Genomic DNA, 14,933 nt, shown 5'->3' with positions numbered 1-14,933 from the left:
ATAGCCCCCAAATTTAAAAGAGAATTACGTCTTTAAAGTATCCTTACTTGTATTCTCCGCTTCTTTGGCTCGGAATTAATACCCAAACTGTTAAAGTAAAGAAAAATTCTTTGGAACCGGGCATGCTTTTTTTCATTCACATTTGCTTTACTATTGTACTATATCCTAGCATTCTCTTATTTCTGATATTAGTTCTCGAAAATTTAATTAAAATTTCAATTTTGGTTGAAAAATGTGCGCATATACATTTATTATACAATAAAGGGGAAAAAAGCGAAATTAGGTAACACTAGATCTGAGTAAGAATATTCGTAGGTATACCACGGACTGATGTCGATGGAGGTTGTTGCAAACATAAACATACACACACACATTACAAATATAACAAAACCTCTTCTCTACGTCTGTTGCAAAACAAAAAAAAACTTTCGGAGAGTAGTTACCAAAAACAATGGAAGATGAAGACGGGAAAATGGGCGACGTCATACCAAAAGTTGCATTTACGGTGTTCGATACATACACGTTCGTTCATTTTTAATTTGCAATATTTTTTGTTAAAAACTCACAAATGATGTTAAATTTTGTGTAAATAATAATGAGAAACTTTTGACCGATTGTTCTACGTCATTCCCTGATATAAATTTCTTTTTATTCTTAGTTTAATTTGTGGAACAAAAAATCATAAACGACACGTTTGCATCGAACGCCGTCAATGGTTTGATACCCTCTGCTGCCATTTTCCCATCTTCATCTTCCATTGTTTTTGGTAGTTACTTCCAAAGACAATAACTCTAGGAAGATAGGAAATTGGCTTGCGTCATACCAAATGTTGCATTTACCACGTTAGTTCCATACATGTTCGTAATTTTTTATTTGTTTTTCGTTTCCTTTTTTTTAAATGAAAAACTTAATTTTCTTAATGAAACAATGTTACATTTTAGGCAACAACAAAAAAATTACATTTTCCCCTTTATGGAAATTTATTTCGTGCACTTAATTTCTTTTTATTTGCATTTTAATGCTATGTCAATACTTGTCGTATACGCGTTTGGTTCGAGTATGAAACTAACACGGTAAATGGTTTGATCTCCTCAGTAGCCAATCTCCTATCTTCCTAGAGTTTATTGTCTTTGGTTACTTCAACTCTGTGTATAGACTTTCAATTCCAATCAGCGTTGCCGTTTTGGTCCGATCGGACCAAAATTGGTCCAAAAGATTTCTAATTTTTAAATTTGGTCCGATGGTCAGACCAAACAGAATTTGGTCCATTTTGGTCCATTTTCATAAATTTGGTTTCTATCACATATTAAATAGTAGATGGTGCACCGCAAAGAATATTGTCGGGAGGCCGAATATTTCACATGCTTAAAATACGAATTTTGCTTAGAATAGAAGACGTATTTCTCTGAAAAAAAGTTTTTCCTTGTCTAAAAGTCTCTAAACTTTTCAATGAAGTCTGTTTGTCCTTATAGCTAAGTGATTCGACATAAAAATGTATATCCTAACATGAATGCAAATTTCGTTTTAATGAAGTCAAAATGGATTTAATATTTCTGAAAAAATCTTCAAAATTAATAAAATATTTTAACACATTGTTTTAAAGTCATTATACCCTAAACCACATAGGTGTTAGGGTATAATAAGTTTGATCTGCCAAAAAATGTGCCTACAAGAAATATTGATTTTAGACCCCATAAAATATATACCGATCGACTCAGAATCACCTCCTGAATCGATCTAGCGCTTGGCGTCCGTCCGTCCATCCGTCCGTCTGTCCATGTGTTTGTTGTTCACAGGATTTCGGTCGCAATTATTAACAGATTTTGATGAAATTTGGTACAGGGAGTTTTTTTGGGCACAAGGACGAACGTTATTGAATTTGGAAGAAATCGGATCAAATTTAGATATAGCTTCCATATATATGTATTGCCCGATTTCGACGAATGGGGTCACGTTGCACTTTTTTTACTAACCGATATATGTATCGCCCGATTTTGTCAAATTAGGTCATAAAACCCTTATAACCGATCTTACTCAAAGTTGGCGAAATGTAATCTTCTATAGCACTAACTACACGGATGAAAAAGACTGTTTTTCATATGTTTGGCTATAAACATTATATGTTTGGCTATAAACATTATATGTTTGGAACACAAATTTTTAAACACAATATTTTTGAGTGCAAGCATATAATGTTCATAAACTAGCATAACATGTTTGGGACATATATGTTAATATGTTAGAACATATTATGTTTGGGACATAAAATGTTTGTAAATATAATATGCTTGGATGCAAACATATATTAATTTAGAAATAGCCTATAAACATATATGTGTTTAGTAGCTTGGAGCGCTATTTAACAGGGAGCGATATTGAATTAAGTTGGTGGTTGTTGCTTGTTATTACAAAATTAACATTTTATTTTTCCTTGGGCAATTGATCAGCTACTTCTTTGATCCTTACAAACTGTGTGGTCCGCTGTTCGAATCCCCGTCCGGCAAAAGGTAAAATTAAAATAAAAAAAAATCATACAATTGAATAATTTCTTCTACAATGTTTGTATTACAGAAAAAGGTGTTAAGAACTAAAAAATCTCGTGGAAGTGAGAAAGATGTGGGGGAATATACAATTGGGCAGAAACAAAATTTTGAGCATTAAGGTCCAAAACCTATGTTGTTAGCACTTATATTACCTGTTTATTTTCATAATTCATTATGATTGTAAATATATAAATAAATAAAATTTTGAGCACAATATTGTTTGGGAGAATTTTTTTAAGCATATAATATTTTTGGGTGCAAAATGCTTCCAAACATATTATATGTTCACATAATAACATATTGTTTTTTGGAAGACAACATTATTGAATTTGGATGCAAAAATACAAAATGTATGGAAATTGACTACCCAAACATATATTATTTGGACCAATATGCTTTCAAACATATTATATATTGGAAGAGATCAAACATATAAATATTTGGGCAATAGCCAAAAATGTATATGCTTGAAGCAAAATATGTTTGGGAGTATATGTTACAGAAGCGATTTTTTGTGAGCGTGTATATGTGCAAAAAATCATCGAAATCGGTTCAGATTTAGCTATAGCTCCCATATATGTACCGCCCGATTTTTCTAAATAAAATAAAACTCAATTGAACAAATAATACAATGTTTGTACTATAATTTTCTCGAAGAGGATTTTTTTTCTCGGAGAGGAGCGAGGAGCGGAGCGGTTTTTTTTTCTCCGGAGCGGGAGCGGAGCGGAGCGAAAAAAATGGACCGCTCCGGATCCCTGGAAAAAATACAAAATGTTTGGAACTTAGACTACCCAAACATATATTGTTTAGACCAATATGCTTTCAAACATATTATATATTGGAAGAGATCAAACATATAAATGTTTGGGCAATACCCAAAAATGTATATGCTTGAAGCAAAATATGTTTGGGAGTATATGTTACAGAAGCGTTTTTTATGAGGGTGCATATATATGTTTTTCTGATTTCGACAAAAATGGCCAAAATACCAACATTTTCCTTGTAAAATCGCCACTGCTTAGTCGAAAAGTTGTAAAAATACTCTAATTTTCCTAAACTTCTAATACATATATATCGAGCGATAAATCATAAATAAACTTTTTCGAAGTTTCCTTAAAATTGATTCAGATTTAAATGTTTCCCATATTTATACCCTTCACCACTACTGTGGTACAGGGTATAATAAGTTTGTGCATTTGTATGTAACGCCAAGAAGGAAAAGTCTGAGACCCATCGTTTAGTATACCGATCGTCTTAGAATTAAATTCTGAGTCGATTTAGCGATGTCCGTCTGTCTGTCTGTCCGTCCGTCTGTCTGTCTGTCTGTTCATGTATTTGTGTGCGCAAAGTACAGGTCGCAGTTTAAGTCCGATCGTCCTCAAATTTGGCATAGGGTCGTTTTTTGGGACAAAGGCAATCGCTATTGATTTTGGAAAAAATCGGTTCAGATTTAGATATAGCTGCCATATATATTTATCCCCGATCTGGTCATAATTGGCGTGTTTATCAAACGATGTTCTTCAAATTCAGCACAACCGAATATTTTATGAGTCTCGAAAAACTTGCAAAATATCAGCTAAATCGGTTCAGATTTAGATATAGCTCCCATATATAGCTTTCGTCCGATTTAGACTCATATGACCACAGAGGCCAAAGTTTACTACCGATAATAAAATACCTATAGATTTCTAATTTCCGCCACATTGGATAAAAACTACGGATTCTAGAAGCCCATGAAGTAAATTTGGGAGATCGGTCTATATGGGGGGCTACATCGAAACATGGACCGATATTTATGGTCCAAAATGCACCTAGATATCCAATTTTAGGCAAATCGAATGAAAACTACGGTTTCTAGAAGATCAAGACCCCAAATCGGGGGATCGGTTTATGGGGGAGCTATATCAAAACCTGGACCGATGCATCCCATTTTCTGCACACCTAATTCTGGTCATAAAATACCTCTAGATTTCAAATTTCAGGCCAATCAGATAGCAAATACAGTTTCTAGAAGCCCAAGAAATAAAATCTGAAAATCGGTCTATATGGGGGCTGTACGAAAACATGGACCGATACGGACCATTTTCGACACACCTCTTTGTAGTCCCAAAATACCTCTAGATTTCCAATTTCAGGCAAATCGGGTTGTAAATACAGTTTCTAGACGCCCAAGAAGTAAAATCGGGAGATCGGTCTATACCAAAACATGGACCGATACATCCCATTTTCGACACACGAATTTTTAGTCCTAAAATACCTATAGATTTTAAATTTCAGGCAAATCGGATAAAAAATACAGTTTGTAGACTCCCAAAAAGCAAAATCTATATGGGGGCTATACCAAAACATGGACCGATAGGCACCATTTTCGGCACACTCTTTGATGGTCCTAAAACACCTCTAAACTTCCAACTTCAGGCAAATTTGATAAAAACTACGATTTTTAAAAGCCCAAGACTCCAATTCGGAAGGTCGGTTTATATGGGGACTATATCAAAACTTGGACCGATATAGCCCATCTTCGAACTTGACCTGCCTGCAAACAAAACACGAATCCATGTACTAGCACAATGTACCAAAATTCAACTGACTCGGATGAAATTTGCCCCTCCAAGAGGCTCCAAAACCAAATCTCGGGATCGGTTTATATGGGGGCTATATATGATTATGGACTAATATGGACCACTTTTAGCATGGTTGTTAAATATCATATACTACCACCACGTACCAAATTTCAACCAGATCGGATGAATTTTGCTTCTCCAAAAGGCACCGGAGGTCAAAACTGGGGATCGGTTTATATGGGGGCTATATATAATTATGGACCGATTTCGACCAATTTTTGCATGGGTGTTTGAGGCCATATATTAACACCACGTACCAAATATCAACTGAATCAGAGAGGCTCCGGTGGTCAAATCTGGTGATCGGTTTATATGGGGGCTATATATAATTATGCACCGATGTGGACCAATTTTTGCATAGTTGTTAGAGACCATATAATAACACCAAGTACCAAATTTCAACCGGATCGGATGAAATTTTCTTCTCTTAGAGGCTCCGCAAGCCAAATCTGGGGATCGGTTTATATGGGGGCTATATATAATTAAGGACCGATTTGGACAAATTTTAGCATGGTTGTTAAAGACCATATACTAACACCATGTACCACATTTCAGCCGAATCGGATGAAATTTGCTTCTCTTAGAGGGTCTGCAAGCCAAATTTGGGGGTACGTTTATATGGGGGCTATACGTAAAAGTGGACCGATATGGCCCATTTGCAATACCATCCGACCTACATCAATAACAACTACTTGTGGCAAGTTTCAAGTCGATAGCTTGTTTCGGAAGTTAGCGTGATTTCAACGGACGGACATGCTCAGATCGACTCTGAATTTCACCACGACCCAGAATATATATACTTTATGGGGTCTTAGAGCAATATTTCGAGTGTTACAAACGAAATGACAAAGTTAATATACCCCCATCCTATGGTGGAGGGTATAATAATAAAATAATTAAGTTTCATCCCCGTTGGGATTTCAACCTGTGCCGTTTGACTTTTCCACTTCCATAGAAGTTTGTAAAAATTTGATAATAATAAAATAAATGTGTTACAAAAAATTCTGATAAAAATAAAAAGTGAAATTGGAGAAAAAACTTTTTTTTTGGTTTTTTTAAGTTTCTACATCCAAATGAACTTTCAAACCACGACTTTTTATACCCTTCACCACTACTGTGGTACAGGGTATAATAAGTTTGTGCATTTGTATGTAACGCCAAGAAGGAAAATTCTGAGACCCATCGTTTAGTATACCGATCGTCTTAGAATTAAATTCTGAGTCGATTTAGCGATGTCCGTCTGTCTGTCTGTTCATGTATTTTTGTGCGCAAAGTACAGGTCGCAGTTTAAGTCCGATCGTCATCAAATTTGGTATAGGGTCGTTTTTTGAGACAAAGACGATCGCTATTGAATTTGGAAAAAATCGGTTCAGATTTAGATATAGCTGCCATATATATTTATCCCCGATCTGGTCATAATTGGCGTGTTTACCAACCGATGTTCTTCAAATTCAGTACATCCGAATAGTTTATGAGTCTCGAAAAACTTGCAAAATATCAGCTAAATCGGTTCAGATTTAGATATAGCTCCCATATATAGCTTTCGTCCGATTTAGACTCATATGACCACAGAGGCCAAAGTTTACTACCGATTTACGTGAAATTTTGCATAAAGAGTAGAATTGACATTCTACCAATGCTTGGTAAATTTGATAAATTTGAAATCGGTTCAGATTTAGATATAGCTCCTATATATACCTTTCGTCCGATTTGCACTTATATGGCCTCAAAAGCCAGAGTTTTGCCGTGATTTAGTTCAAATTTTGCACAAGGAGTACATTTAATAGTATCGGTAAGTGTACCAAATTTGGTTGAAATCGGTTCAAATTTAGTTATAGCTCCCATATATATCTTTCGTCCGATTTGAATTTATATGGCCTCAAAAGCCAGAGTTTTGCCGTGATTTGGTTCAAATTTTGCACAAGGAGTACGTTTAACAGTATCGGTAAGTGTGCCAAATTTGGTTGAAATCGGTTCAGATTTAGATATAGCTCCCATATATATCTTTCGCCCGATTTATACTCAAATGACCACGGGGGCCAAAGTTAAACTCCCATTTACGTGAAATTTTGCAGAGATAGCAGAATTATTATTCTAACTATGCATGTCAAATTTAGTCGAAATCGGTTCAGATTATATGTAGCTCACATTATATGTACACCAGAGTTGGGAAAATATGGTAGACTATTTCATATTTTAGACCCATTTTCAATGGGATTTTCCTCCAATTGACTGCATAGTTTCCACGTAGAATATATTTAATATGATATTTATGTGTGTCAAGTTTTATCTAATTTGGTTCAGAATTAGATAAAGCCTCCATATATTCATTCTTCCGGTTTATACAAATATGACCAAATTCGCTTTACACAAAACTCTGCGATGATTTCTTAGTCATATCCTACACACTGTAATGCCAGACTTTCCACAGAACGGTTGAGTTTTAAATAAGGCTCCAAGTCGCCCGACTTGACCAAATAATATATCACAACCCACACTTGACCACATATCTTGGTAAGATCGAACCAATATCCTTGTAAAATCGTCACTGCTGAGTAGCAAAACTTGTAAATGTTACTCAAATTGTCCTATATCTCGAATACATAAGTATCGCCTGATAAATCGCAAATGCTCTTTTGTACAATTAGCATCGTGTTTCATCCCAGCGCGTTAGCCGATTTAAATTTTAATTCTAGAGTTTTTGTAAAAGTACAAAAAATTGTCTCCATTAAAAGTATTTGTATCTGGAAATGCAAACCTTTATATTGCTCCCAGAAAATTTGAAGTAGTTGAAATAGTAACACAAATGTTGGTCTACATGGTAGTGAAGGGTATAATATAGTCGGCCCCGCCCGACTTTAGACTTTACTTACTTGTTTTTTATTAACATTGTGTTTCATTCCAGGGCGTTAGCCGCACGGATGGAAAAGACTGTTTTTCATATGTTTGGCTATAAACATTATATGTTTGGAACACAAATTTTTAAACACAATATTTTTGAGTGCAAGCATATAATGTTCATAAACTAGCATAACATGTTTGGGACATATATGTTAATATGTTAGAACATATTATGTTTGGGACATAAAATGTTTGTAAATATAATATGCTTGGATGCAGACATATATTAATTTAGAAATAGCCTATAAACATATATGTGTTTAGTAGCTTGGAGCGCTATTTAACAGGGAGCGATATTGAATTAAGTTGGTGGTTGTTGATTGTTATTACAAAATTAACATTTTATTTTTCCTTGGGCAATTGATCTGCTACTTCTTTGATCCTTACAAACTGTGTGGTCCGCTGTTCGAATCCCCGTCCGGCAAAAGGTAAAATTAAAATAAAAAAAAATCATAAAATTGAATAATTTCTTCTACAATGTTTGTATCACAGAAAAAAGTGCTAAGAACTAAAAAATCTCGTGGAAGTGAGAAAGATGTGGGGGAATATACAATTAGGCAGAAACAAAATTTTGAGCATTCAGGTCGAAAACCTATGTTGTTAGCACCTATATTACCTGTTTATTTTCATAATTCATTATGATTGTAAATATATAAATAAATAAATAAAATTTTGAGCACAATATTGTTTGGGAGAATTTTTTTTAAGAATATAATATTTTTGGGTGCAAAATGCTTCCAAACATATTATATGTTCACATAATAACATATTGTTTTTTGGAAGACAACATTATTGAATTTGGATGCAAAAATACAAAATGTTTGGAACTTAGACTACCCAAACATATATTTTTTAGACCAATATGCTTTCAAACATATTATATATTGGAAGAGATCAAACATATAAATGTTTGGGCAATACCCAAAAATGTATATGCTTGAAGCAAAATATGTTTGGGAGTATATGTTACAGAAGCGATTTTTTGTAAAAAATCGGTTCAGATTTAGATATAGCTGCCATATATATTTATCCCCGATCTGGTCATAATTGGCGTGTTTACCAACCGATGTTCTTCAAATTCAGTACATCCGAATAGTTTATGAGTCTCGAAAAACTTGCAAAATATCAGCTAAATCGGTTCAGATTTAGATATAGCTCCCATATATAGCTTTCGTCCGATTTAGACTCATATGACCACAGAGGCCAAAGTTTACTACCGATTTACGTGAAATTTTGCATAAAGAGTAGAATTGACATTCTACCAATGCTTGGTAAATTTGATAAATTTGAAATCGGTTCAGATTTAGATATAGCTCCCATATATACCTTTCGTCCGATTTGCACTTATATGGCCTCAAAAGCCAGAGTTTTGCCGTGATTTAGTTCAAATTTTGCACAAGGAGTACATTTAATAGTATCGGTAAGTGTACCAAATTTGGTTGAAATCGGTTCAAATTTAGTTATAGCTCCCATATATATCTTTCGTCCGATTTGAATTTATATGGCCTCAAAAGCCAGAGTTTTGCCGTGATTTGGTTCAAATTTTGCACAAGGAGTACGTTTAACAGTATCGGTAAGTGTGCCAAATTTGGTTGAAATCGGTTCAGATTTAGATATAGCTCCCATATATATCTTTCGCCCGATTTATACTCAAATGACCACGGGGGCCAAAGTTAAACTCCCATTTACGTGAAATTTTGCAGAGATAGCAGAATTATTATTCTAACTATGCATGTCAAATTTAGTCGAAATCGGTTCAGATTATATGTAGCTCACATTATATGTACACCAGAGTTGGGAAAATATGGTAGACTATTTCATATTTTAGACCCATTTTCAATGGGATTTTCCTCCAATTGACTGCATAGTTTCCACGTAGAATATATTTAATATGATATTTATGTGTGTCAAGTTTTATCTAATTTGGTTCAGAATTAGATAAAGCCTCCATATATTCATTCTTCGGGTTTATACAAATATGACCAAATTCGCTTTACACAAAACTCTGCGATGATTTCTTAGTCATATCCTACACACTGTAATGCCAGACTTTCCACAGAACGGTTGAGTTTTAAATAAGGCTCCAAGTCGCCCGACTTGACCAAATAATATATCACAACCCACACTTGACCACATATCTTGGTAAGATCGAACCAATATCCTTGTAAAATCGTCACTGCTGAGTAGCAAAACTTGTAAATGTTACTCAAATTGTCCTATATCTCGAATACATAAGTATCGCCTGATAAATCGCAAATGCTCTTTTGTACAATTAGCATCGTGTTTCATCCCAGCGCGTTAGCCGATTTAAATTTTAATTCTAGAGTTTTTGTAAAAGTACAAAAAATTGTCTCCATTAAAAGTATTTGTATCTGGAAATGCAAACCTTTATATTGCTCCCAGAAAATTTGAAGTAGTTGAAATAGTAACACAAATGTTGGTCTACATGGTAGTGAAGGGTATAATATAGTCGGCCCCGCCCGACTTTAGACTTTACTTACTTGTTTTTTATTAACATTGTGTTTCATTCCAGGGCGTTAGCCGCACGGATGGAAAAGACTGTTTTTCATATGTTTGGCTATAAACATTATATGTTTGGAACACAAATTTTTAAACACAATATTTTTGAGTGCAAGCATATAATGTTCATAAACTAGCATAACATGTTTGGGACATATATGTTAATATGTTAGAACATATTATGTTTGGGACATAAAATGTTTGTAAATATAATATGCTTGGATGCAAACATATATTAATTTAGAAATAGCCTATAAACATATATGTGTTTAGTAGCTTGGAGCGCTATTTAACAGGGAGCGATATTGAATTAAGTTGGTGGTTGTTGATTGTTATTACAAAATTAACATTTTATTTTTCCTTGGGCAATTGATCTGCTACTTCTTTGATCCTTACAAACTGTGTGGTCCGCTGTTCGAATACCCGTCCGGCAAAAGGTAAAATTAAAATAAAAAAAAATCATAAAATTGAATAATTTCTTCTACAATGTTTGTATCACAGAAAAAAGTGCTAAGAACTAAAAAATCTCGTGGAAGTGAGAAAGATGTGGGGGAATATACAATTAGGCAGAAACAAAATTTTGAGCATTCAGGTCGAAAACCTATGTTGTTAGCACCTATATTACCTGTTTATTTTCATAATTCATTATGATTGTAAATATATAAATAAATAAATAAAATTTTGAGCACAATATTGTTTGGGAGAATTTTTTTTAAGAATATAATATTTTTGGGTGCAAAATGCTTCCAAACATATTATATGTTCACATAATAACATATTGTTTTTTGGAAGACAACATTATTGAATTTGGATGCAAAAATACAAAATGTTTGGAACTTAGACTACCCAAACATATATTTTTTAGACCAATATGCTTTCAAACATATTATATATTGGAAGAGATCAAACATATAAATGTTTGGGCAATACCCAAAAATGTATATGCTTGAAGCAAAATATGTTTGGGAGTATATGTTACAGAAGCGATTTTTTGTAAGGGTGCGATTTCAATTTTAATTCTAGAGATTTTCTAGAAGTCCAAAAAATTGTCTTTGTATCTGGATATGCAAACCTTTATATAGCCCTCCCAGCAAATTTGAAGTAGTTGAGATGGTAACACAAATGTTGGTCTACATGGTGGTGAAGGGTATAATATAGTCGGCCCCGCCCGACTTTAGACTTTACTTACTTGTTTTTCTATATTTTTTATGTTACAGCAATTCCTACACGCTCATAAAAAATCGCTTCTGTAACATATACTCCCAAACATATTTTGCTTCAAGCATATACATTTTTGGGTATTGCCCAAACATTTATATGTTTGATCTCTTCCAATATATAATATGTTTGAAAGCATATTGGTCTAAACAATATATGTTTGGGTAGTCTAAGTTCCAAACATTTTGTATTTTTGCATCCAAATTCAATAATGTTGTCTTCCAAAAAACAATATGTTATTATGTGAACATATAATATGTTTGGAAGCATTTTGCACCCAAAAATATTATATGCTTAAAAAAATTCTCCCAAACAATATTGTGCTCAAAATTTTATTTATTTATTTATATATTTACAATCACAATGAATTATGAAAATAAACAGGTAATATAGGTGCTTACAACATAGGTTTTCGACCTGAATGCTCAAAATTTTGTTTCTGCTCAATTGTATATTCCCCCACATCTTTCTCACTTCCACGAGATTTTTTAGTTCTTAGCACCTTTTTCTGTAATACAAACATTGTAGAAGAAATTATTCAATTGTATGATTTTTTTATTTTAATTTTACCTTTTGCCGGACGGGGATTCGAACAGCGGACCACACAGTTTGTAAGGATCAAAGAAGTAGCTGATCAATTGCCCAAGGAAAAATAAAATGTTAATTTTGTAATAACAAGCAACAACCACCAACTTAATTCAATATCGCTCCCTGTTAAATAGCGCTCCAAGCTACTAAACACATATATGTTTATAGGCTATTTCTAAATTAATATATGTTTGCATCCAAGCATATTATATTTAAAAACATTTTATGTCCCAAACATAATATGTTCTAACATATTAACATATATGTCCCAAACATGTTATGCTAGTTTATGAACATTATATGCTTGCATTCAAAAATATTGCGTTTAAAAATTTGTGTTCCAAACATATAATGTTTATAGCCAAACATATGAAAAACAGTCTTTTTCATCCGTGTACAATTTTGGTAATTGGATTCATTATTCATACAAAAATAATTGAAATCACATTTTTTGTATTTGATAAAAATATTCAACTTATTCTATGAATGACTAAAAAACAACACAACTAAAGTTAAATACCGTTTATTTTGATCGGTTTTGCCGACAAAACACAATGACTCCAAATATTTTGTTTTGTAAAAAAAAATTGGTCAATTACACAAACCTTGTGTGGACTTATGTTGTTTTGTCAAAAGTAGCTTGTATGATATTTCGATTTTATTTTACAACATATTTTGTTTTTTTTTTCAAAATTAGACTTAAAAATTCGTTAGTTATATTGTTTTGTACGATTCTATATCTCCCGATCTAGGGCAGATATTTTGATATCTGTAAACACAGAAAGATACGCCTTCAAACCCTACACACAAAAAATTATCACCAAAATTTTTTCAATTAAACACTTAATTGAATTTGGAAACGGATTCAATTAATATGTTAATTGATTCAATTAATTATTTAATCAAATCCGAATAAAAACCAATTAAAAAATGATTGATATTTGTTACGTTTCCAATTAAAATATTAATTGATTCAATCAATTTGTTAATCAATTCGGAAATAATTTTCAATTACAAACGTGATTGATATTTGTTACGTTTCCAATTAAAATATTAATTGATTCAATCAATTTGTTAATCAATTCGGAAATAATTTTCAATTACAAACGTGATTGAAATTTTTTCCGTTTCCAATTACACATGTGATTGATCCAATCACCTTTGTGATTGAAACTGAATAATTTTGAGCAATGGAAAGAGCGAAAAGAGAACAAGAGAATGGGTATTTATTCAACAATGTATGATGGAGAGATCAGTCTGTGGAAGTAACTCGTAACGAAGGTTGGGTTTTTGTTTTTCGCGTAAATTGAAAAACATGATTGGCGACATTCTGTCTGCTGCATTGAAAATGTGTGCATCAAAAACAGTTGAAGAAGAAGATGGGAAATTGGCCGACGTCATACCAAAGAGTTCATATACGGTGTTCGATACATACACGTTCGTTCATTTTTAATTTGCAATATTTTTTGTTAAAAACTCACAAATGATGTTAAATTTTGTGTAAATAATAATGAGAAACTTTTGACCGATTGTTCTACGTCATTCCCTGATATAAATTTCTTTTTATTCTTAGTTTAATTTGTGGAACAAAAAATCATAAACGACACGTTTGCATCGAACGCCGTCAATGGTTTGATACCCTCTGCTGCCATTTTCCCATCTTCATCTTCCATTGTTTTTGGTGTGCATAAATATTTTGAACGCAACAACAAATCATAGCAAAGGGTTGAAATAAATAAAGTGTGCAACAACAAACGGCCACGTGGTAAAGGTTTGAATAAAACAAGTAAGTAAAGTCTAAAGTCGGGCGGGGCCGACTATATTATACCCTTCACCACCATGTAGACCAACATTTGTGTTACCATCTCAACTACTTCAAATTTGCTGGGAGGGCTATATAAAGGTTTGCATATCCAGATACAAAGACAATTTTTTGGACTTCTACAAAATCTCTAGAATTAAAATTGAAATCGGCTAACGCCCTGGAATGAAACACAATGTTAATAAAAAAATATGGGAAATATGAAGCGAGAGAAATTTTAATGCAATTGTACAAAAGAGCATTAATGATTTACCAGGCAATACTTATGTATTCGAGATATAGGACAATTTGAGTAACATGTTGCAATTGCCTGTTATAGGGTGCATATCTCACTAGATGCGGTCTGACACGGTGGCGAAGCCAGCTGAGCCTCAGTCTTGATTGGGTTCTTGGTCACCGTGAGTTATGCACATCAAAAGCAAACATAAAAAAAATCGTGTCAAATTCACTTGTTCTAATTGTAGTCGGATATTGCTATTCTTTTTACGGACGGACAGAAGAAAAGGATTTACTTACATTCGTCGTCAGTCAGTCATTCGGTCCATTTGTTGGATACTCCCACCCCTTTTGCTTTCACCTAATATAGCAACCATTGTATTACCTTGAGATCCAACTTCTAAATAGGTAATACCCAAATGTGAGTTAACTCTTTCCTGGTCTCAACGGAATTCACATCTTTACACAACCAATGCAGTCAAGTCTAAAAACACAACACCC

At 33.4% G+C, this 14,933-nt stretch overlaps 1 long non-coding RNA gene across 1 annotated transcript; it reads left to right on the top strand.

The window, feature by feature from the left end:
- The first annotated feature begins 2,425 nt into the window (after window positions 1-2,425).
- On the top strand, window positions 2,426-2,757 carry LOC142236557 (uncharacterized). Its single transcript, XR_012722090.1, has 2 exons — window positions 2,426-2,507; window positions 2,572-2,757. It is a non-coding gene; the product is annotated as an uncharacterized LOC142236557 (long non-coding RNA).
- Window positions 2,758-14,933: the final 12,176 nt, after the last annotated feature.

The sequence above is a fragment of the Haematobia irritans genome, chromosome 4, assembly GCF_050003625.1.
Source record: "Haematobia irritans isolate KBUSLIRL chromosome 4, ASM5000362v1, whole genome shotgun sequence".
NCBI lineage: Eukaryota > Metazoa > Arthropoda > Insecta > Diptera > Muscidae > Haematobia > Haematobia irritans.
This window is presented reverse-complemented; position numbering and strand designations above follow the sequence as displayed.